This window comes from Rosa chinensis, chromosome 4 (genome assembly GCF_002994745.2).
Source record: "Rosa chinensis cultivar Old Blush chromosome 4, RchiOBHm-V2, whole genome shotgun sequence".
In the NCBI taxonomy this organism is placed as follows: Eukaryota; Viridiplantae; Streptophyta; class Magnoliopsida; order Rosales; family Rosaceae; genus Rosa; species Rosa chinensis.
In genome coordinates this window covers 22,141,286-22,149,825 of record NC_037091.1, presented here as the reverse complement: position 1 = coordinate 22,149,825, position 8,540 = coordinate 22,141,286, and positions in this window count along the sequence as shown.

Sequence of the window (8,540 nt, the reverse complement as noted above, 5' to 3'; positions counted from 1 at the left end):
TTGACTCACTTGCAACTGTAGACACTTGTATGGCTAATATATCGCTAGCCAATGATTGCAAGTTGGGATATTTACCTCCATTAAGCTTCAACCAATCCAAAATCTTCCAATCATCATTTTCAGAAGGTTTTTCTATAGGGGTCCAGCAAATATCTATCAACTTCATGTCCCACTACAACATCGTTATTCTGTTCAAGCTGTCTATTCCAGTCTTCTTGCATAATAGCCCTCTTCCCACTAAGAATCCTTGGTCTACTTCTAGTCTTACTAGTAGCTGTGTCACAAATACTTGGACCTTTACCCTTAGCCTTGGATGGTCCACTATGTGAACCATTAGACTGCCCATACAAGTCACACAAGTCTACCACAAGCTGCTTTACTTCATCACATTTCTTCTTGATCTCCCAATCACACAAATTCAACATTGTTTCACACAACCAACTAATGTTTCTCAATTTATACCTAGGATCTAAGACCAAAGCAACTAGGAAGAGTTGGTTCATGTCATCTAAGTTCCCAAAATACTTGGAATACTTGGCCTTCATCTTGACTGCCATGTCGTACAAGACTTTGTCTGCTTCACTTGAATCAGGCCCTACCCCAATAGAACTGAGATCTTCAAGCTCTTCTTCAATAGTAACAATATCATGGAATGCCTTGTGTGTGCAGTGGGGGTAAGTGAAGCACTAACATTAAGGGTCACATCGCAGAAGACTTTTAAGAACTTCACAAAAACTGCTGCATTGTCCCAATCTGCATCACTTGGTGGCCCTACCCTTTTTACAGCCACTTTCTTCTTACTCTGATTTTTAGTTTCATCATCATCTTCAACTTCCTCATCTTCAGTAGCTTTTGTACCTTGAATCCTCCTCATCCTTCAATCTGTCAAATTCTTTTTTCAACTCCAAAGTTGTGTCCAACATAAGAAAGGTGGAATTCCAACTTGTTGGAACATCTAAGATGCAAATCTTATTGCATTCAATTTTCTCCTGCTCTACACAGCTTTTAAATTCATCTAACCTAGCACCCGAACTTCTAACATATCTCACAACATTCCTTATGCTAGACACTGACCTCTCCATCATATTCAGTCCACTCTTCACAATTAGGTGTACAATGTGAGCCAAACATCTCACATGCATAAACTTACCTCCACATATCAGTTTTATGTCCCAATTGCACATTTTCTTCCTAACATAATCAATGGCATGCTTGTTGGCAGAGGCATTGTCAACAGAAATTGTTAAAACCTTCTCTATTGACCAATCAATCAAACACTTCTCTAAGATTTTTCCTATGGTTACACCTTGGTGGATTGGAACCACACAAAAAGCAAGCACTCTTTTGTGCATCTGCCATCCCCGATCAATAAAATGGGCAGTAATCACCATGTAGTTTATATTTTGACAAGAAGTCCAAGTGTCTGTTGTCAAACAAACACAATGTGACTTCAATTCCCTCCTCAACTCCTCCTTCTTGGCATCATACATGCCTAGAAAGGTTTTGTCTATGGCTTTCCTACCTGGGACTTTAAACAAGGGTACAGCAACACTGCAAAAATAATTAAATCCCGGTTTTTCAATGAAACTGAATGGTAGCTCATCGACAACTATCATATGAGTTGCAGCTTCCACACAATTATCTTGTGACCAATTCACACTAACCAAAGAACTCTGACCTCTTCTTCCGTCACTAGTCAAAACTTATTGGTCAGATTCTACATTAACTCTACCAGGGTATTTCTTACACACTATCTCAATGTGTTTCCTAAGAGATGATGTACCATTTTCATATGAATTGCATGCTAAATGAGTCGTACAGTACTTACATTGAGCCCTCTTAGTATGGCCAACCACTTTCTCTACTCCATCGACAGTCTCAACTAAAGGATGATCCTCCTTCGTGAAGTGATCTTAGACATCCGACCTCTGCTTGCCTTTCTTCTTCTCTCCACTTTTTCTCTTGGCAGCAAAGCTCCGAGCAGTAGAAGCTTTTGTTGGTTTACTGGAAGTTGGAACAGTGTTGTTGGCTGCTTGTTGAGACGCTTCAGGGTTGGTGCTTGCAACCACAATTTCATTGCAAGCGGCTGGTTCAGAATTGGAAGCAGATGGGTCAGAGGAGCTAGCAGATGCTTCGGACATGGAATTAGATCTCCAACTCTAAGGCAATAAGCAAGAAGCAATCTATAAGAAAAACTCAAAGGGTTGTTAAGAGTATGAACTATGTTAACAGTTAAAAAAAAAAGGCTGAACCAATGAAGTTGGGGTCTGCCGCTTTAATTGAAATATACAAAGTCTTATTAAGTCAAAAGGCACCTCCAAATTGTCTTCCAAAATACGGGTAAAATAATTTTGCGACTCAGATCCACGAAAGTAGGTCAAGATTTCCTGCCAATCCGTAGGATTCTGGAAAAGAATGATAAAGATTAAGAAACGAAAATGCCAAAGTGATATCTTTATTAGGGAAGGGAATAATTGAAAATAAGGAGTGTTACATTGAAACGGCGTAAATTGAAATTGCTTCCATCTCAAAACAACCAAAACGAGAAGTTTCGCTTTGCCAAAAATGTGCTATGGTACGAACCTGTGCAATTTTGGATGCAGTAGTAACATCAATACATAGTTTCCCTGCAGATTAATCGATCAGGTGAGATAATAAAAATAGCTTATAAATAAGTTTGTGTTCAACAAAAGATAATTTGATCCAATAATTGCATGAGTATCCAATAATTCGAAATAGCAGCCTTATGCATACCAGTCCTAATAAATGAAACTATGAAAGCAAAGATGAAGCTATACTAGCACCACACACATAGAGAATAAACTGAGTCGAATACAAATTCAAGAGATTTGAAGAAACCCATGCCACAACAGAAAAGTAAAAGTAAAAAGATTCCTCCTTTAATTCCAAAGTCCAGATTTTTCAAATGAATTCAATTCAAGGCTTCAAGCAGAAGTATTGCATTATCAATTATTATTTACTACCAACAGTTTATTATTTAACAATAATCCAAGCACTTCTGAATGCAGAAATGGAATACTAAAACATGCATATTGATCGATCAACAATATCCATGGATTTTGGAGCTTACCAACGGGAAGAAATCGCAGGCTGAAGTCGCTGAACTACGCTCAGTCACTCACTGCAGGATAGGATTCAAACGAAGAGGAAAAAGTAGTCAGATTTCACGGATCTATTATAAACGAAGAAGAAATTGCAGAGCGATGAGAGTAGAATGAAAAAAATGAAAGCTTACACAAATCGAAGGAGACTGAGAGAGTGAGACTTTGAGGGAGGTCGCATCGCTCGTCTGGGTTTTGATCTTCTATTACTCATATTATCTTCTCCTAATCGAGACGAGGACAAGCAACAGGACTACGTGCACATGGGAGGCTGGAGACACGCCGTGATTGTTTGGTGAGGCCGATCCTTATCCATAGTTTTATTGGATCACCGAAACCTATCGGATACCAGACCCTGCTCAACAATCCAAGCCTGCGGTATTAACGCACTGTGTGTTTCTGTAATTCGTAGTTTCTGTTTCAGGGAAGAGTCGAAGAGAGTTTGAGGGATGGAGACAGAGAGAGCGAGAGTTTGAGGGAAGACTCGAAGAGATAACATTTTATGGTTTTGATCGAATGGATAGGAGATTATGAGATAAGATGGAAGGCTCTGATCGCATTTGGAAGGCTAAGTGTGTGCCTGATCACATGAGAAAGGGTCTATTTTACAGAAATAAGCTCACCACTAATGTCCACTTATACACTAACATCTGTATTTCGGTTCCAAGGAGGTTTTAAAAACAATGACAGGAACCGAATCGATAATATGTCTCTAGGGACCGAACAGAAAAAAATGTGTATACATATGTCGTAGAACATAACCGAATCGAGACTTTCAGTGCGGTTCCTTCAGTTTTACGGTTCCAAATCCCAGCCCTACTCGTAGATCTTCACCACCTTTGAACTGTCTTCACTGATTGATAGGTGCTGACCTCGACCTTTTACCTTGCAAGCACATCAACGACTCCAACTAACCTCGAGAATACTTTGATGTGCAGAGTGTAAAGAACGATGAATGATGAAAGTGTTTGACTCAGTGATCTACTTAAGCATGGAACAAGTAGTTTATAGAATCGAATTTGAAGCACAAGGTTTCTCACAAACAAATTAAAAACGTTTGACTTGATGACTGCACAAATTCTTATTCGCTCAGAATGTCACAAAAAAATGCCTTTTCTTGCTGTATATATATTTCTTACTCATCCTGAAATCTTGGACAATAAAGACTCCAAAACCTAATTGACTTCTAATATGGAAGGGATAATTCCTAAAAAGATATTCAACAAGTAAACATGATTTTTTCCTTAATAAAAACGATAAGACTTAACTGACCAAATCATGTAGAAAAATATCATTTTAAGACTTAACCAATGAATGCGCATAAGACATGAAAAAGAAGAAACAAAATCCAACGACTTGACCTGACAAGTATTGCAGAACGGATTGCAATCCCAGAATGCATGTAAGTTGACCTTTATGAAATGCAAATGCATATACTCTTACCTAAAGTACATCGAAGAGTCAGCTGAAGCATCGCACGACCATATATATATATCACTTCTAGTTTACACTTGATGACTCTAGCAGACCTATGACTCTTGGTTTTGTACTAGGAATGCCAAAACCTTGTACTTATATATATATATATATTTTTTTTTTTTTTTGATACCCAGAAATTCCCCTAACCTGCTTCGTTGACCCAGGCTCAAATTGGGCATTGAACACTACAATCTTTAGGTGACAGCAAACTCTAACAAATAGCAAGGTAGGTATCGAGAGGGGGTTCAAACCCCATATTACATAGGGAGCAAACCATGGGCCTTTCCATTCCTAATAACCTGTCATTGGCGTAACAAGTTTGGTAGTTTGAATAAGGTAAAGAGGAGAAACAGAACAGGAGAAACTCAAGCATTACATGCATTCCTCCTCAAAGTGAGATGGAAGTTCTAGCTTGCTAACTAGTAATAGGTTCCGATTTGTGTGCCCATAGAGTAAAAGAAAACAATTAGAAGTACTAAAGCAACATTTGAAAAAACATATCTGCCCCGACGCATTTAGGGCCATCATAGCATCATGCATACTAGAATATTTCCTTGCAGCTATAGCACCAAGAATGGCAGCACCCAATAGCACAGGCTCACTCTCCTTTGGAAGAATAATAGGGCAACCTAAACCAAGCACTCAAATGCATATTTCAAGTTTATGCACATGTTTAAAGAAAAGAGTGAACTTGTGCTGGTGTACTTAAAAAGATAATACCCTTTGTTTAGTTTGCAACATCCATGTCCAGAGTGGATGTGCCAGCAATGTACTTACATAAGTATTTGCCAAGCATAATTAGCTATAATGAGCCATGCTCATGCTACTGCCAATAGTACCAACTACCGCCAACGGTGTGACCTACGGAAACACCGCCAAGCAGGCTACCGCTTGAGCCCCGGCTCACCCTCAGATCACCTCGGACACGCCACCCGCTGCCCAAGATGACACCAGAAGCTCCAGAAGCTGAGAATTGAGGCATATCAGTCCCACATCGAAAACATGAGAGAAGTCAGCTCCTTCTCCACCTATAAAAGGTCCTCTCCTTTCTTCTAATTGATTACGCAATAACTGTTTACATACTGTTATTATGCCAACATACATCGACAAACTTAGGCATCAGAGAAGAGAAGACCGCCCAACGCGGTCTCCCCTCTGACGCTCTTTGTATGTCACTTGGCAGATAGCAGAAGTCATCTGTACGTTCAAGCAGTGGTCCGCCCATTGGATCAGCACTAAACAAAGACTTGGGCTACTGCCCAAATCTGAAACATTAACAAGCAACGGGTTTATATTTTTTTATCTTTTTGAAGAATAATAAGCAAATACAGCCAGTTCACTCACTGAATAGAAATAACCAATAGCAAACCATTGTAGTTAAAGAAAGATAGTCCAGCAATATGCTTAATGTAAAAGCTGTTTGTTCTAATGTTTCATACAAATGGAGATAAAGAGAGGCATATTAGAAAAGAATAAGCAGATGAAAAACACATGATACAAACAAAGACCAAGAAACAGGGGCATGGATAAGTGTGTGTGTGTGTGTGTGTGTGTGTGTGTGTGTGTGTGTTTGTAGAGAGAGAGAGAGAGAGATACCGATTATATCTACGTGTTCTTGTATGAATAATGGGTTCTTAACAAGGCCTCCACATGCTAGTATAGTGATAGGAGCACAAAGTGTGACCTTTTTAATATGTATTTTCCCTCATTTGGCTAAGTTATTCTCTTAAAATTATTAATTATAAAATAGTTTCTGTTTTTAGGTACTTCAAGGTCGGAAGTGGAGAAAATAGGTGAAAAAGAGTGTAAATGAAAGATAAGTCATTTTAGATACTTTCCTCTTTCATTTTAGGAAATATTTTCTATTTTGTTTTAGGGAACTTTCTTCATTTGAACGAAATATTTCTGATTTTCTTATTTTAAAGAGAGAATTTAGGAGTCCATCCCATTGAGAACTCTTGAGTGATGAAATCAAGGAAAACTGAAGGATAAGAAAACTTGCATAAATCAGGAGGAATTCAAGGAGTTTTCATTTACATAAATTCTTCTTATTTCATGGAGATAAAAGGGAGTGTTTATAGTCAATATTTATTCCTAATTATCTTATTTCATGGAGATAAAAGGGAGTGATTATAGACTCTAATTAATTTCTGATTTTTCTTGATTATAGGAGTTTATTGTGTGCACAAAATTAGTGCAATTCAAAGGAGAGGAATAAGGGATGTATCTAGTCACTATTCAAGGGAAAGGGAAGGAGTATTGCATGATTAACTCTAGAGATTTCCATCAGTCAGTAAGGGGAAAAGAGATCAGAAAATTCAAGACTCTATAAAGAGAAAATCAAGGAAATTTAGAGGAGAAATCACCTCTAGATGAATGGCCATGATTGCATCACAAGATAAGAGGATTCCACTATAAATAGCAGCCGTTCTCAACACCAAGAGCATCACTTCCGGGCCTATCACTTCCTGGCCAAAAACTATTCTATAACTCTGCCCAATTCACTTCTCAAACTTTCATCACCTACAGGACCGTGACCACCATCCTTCCATCCATCTACAAATCACTTAGGCGCTAAGTAAAGGACGCTCCACCACCATAGCAGAGACGAGTTCATCACATTGTTGCTAAGCCGCTAAGGAAAGCTTCAAAGTGTAACTATGACTCTACTTACAATTTTTATTTTGGTTTTGTGTGTTTGGATTTGTGAGTTGTGTAATTGGAGACATGAAATTTTCAGATTATTTTTATTAATATTTTTGAGATTTTCAGTTTATTATTAAGTTAATTTCGAGAATTCTTTGATGATGCATTTTACAATCTTGTGCCCTTTTATGTGTTTAGGTAATTTTCAAAGTTAGTTTAATAAGTTTGCATGCTAGAATAACGATGAGAGTTCTTGTGTGTTTGCTTAATTTGCCAAGAGTAATTGTTATTTGTTAAGGCGCTAAGTTAAACAAGTAGCAATTAGTTCTAAAAAGTGGTAAAAACCATGTTTCAATGGTTGAACGATTTTGGAAATTACGTGTTAAATTCTATGTGTAATGGTTAATTTGCACGTGTGAGTTGATTCGAGGGTTAGATAATACTACTAGTTAAGAGAATTACGGTAAGTGTTTTTGAAAATTAGTAGTATTGGGCTTGGTAAGGACTTTTCTGATCCAATCCCACATTAGAATGAATCAGATAAATGGATTGGACAGTGATAGCTTTACATTTAGACTCTTATCTAGGCATTTAATATGGGCACGTTTTTGTAGCATGTTGAAATGAATTTTCTGTTTTTACACTTAGTAATTTCCGAGTTGTAGTGGTCTAGCTTAGGGAAGTCGATCATTGCATATAGTTTTATTTGTTTTGTTTTTATTTTAAGTAGATTAGCAACCAAATTTTCTAAACCCCCAATTTATTCTTTTATTTATTAATTGACCTTTCTGTGTAGGTGTACCCTACAATCCCCGGACTGAATGATCCCTGCTTATCCTATACTGATAACTACATTTTGCAGGGTTAAATTGTGAGGCTATTTTAGCCGCATCAATTTTTGGCACCGTTGCCGGGGATTGTTAAAATCCCTTGCACTTAAAGTGTCATTTATTTTGTTGTTTATATAGAATGCATGCTAAATTTTTGTACTACACTTGTGGAATGGTGACGAATTGCGATTTATGTTCATGATGCCCCGAAAATTTGTGACTATTTTCCGAGGATTTTCCGGAATTTAATTTAGTGATTGTCGGAAGTGTTTCAGATGAATTTTTATTCGAAAAGTATGACTTTAGGGGGAGCTCAAGGTTGACTTTTTATATATTGGGACTCTCCGAAAACTTACTTCACGAAAGTTGTAGAGCGCGTCGATACGAGTTTGTGTACATGTGGAACGCGAGAATCAGAGTTCGTATGTGAAAGTTATGAGCATTTGAAGTTTTGGGAAAGTTC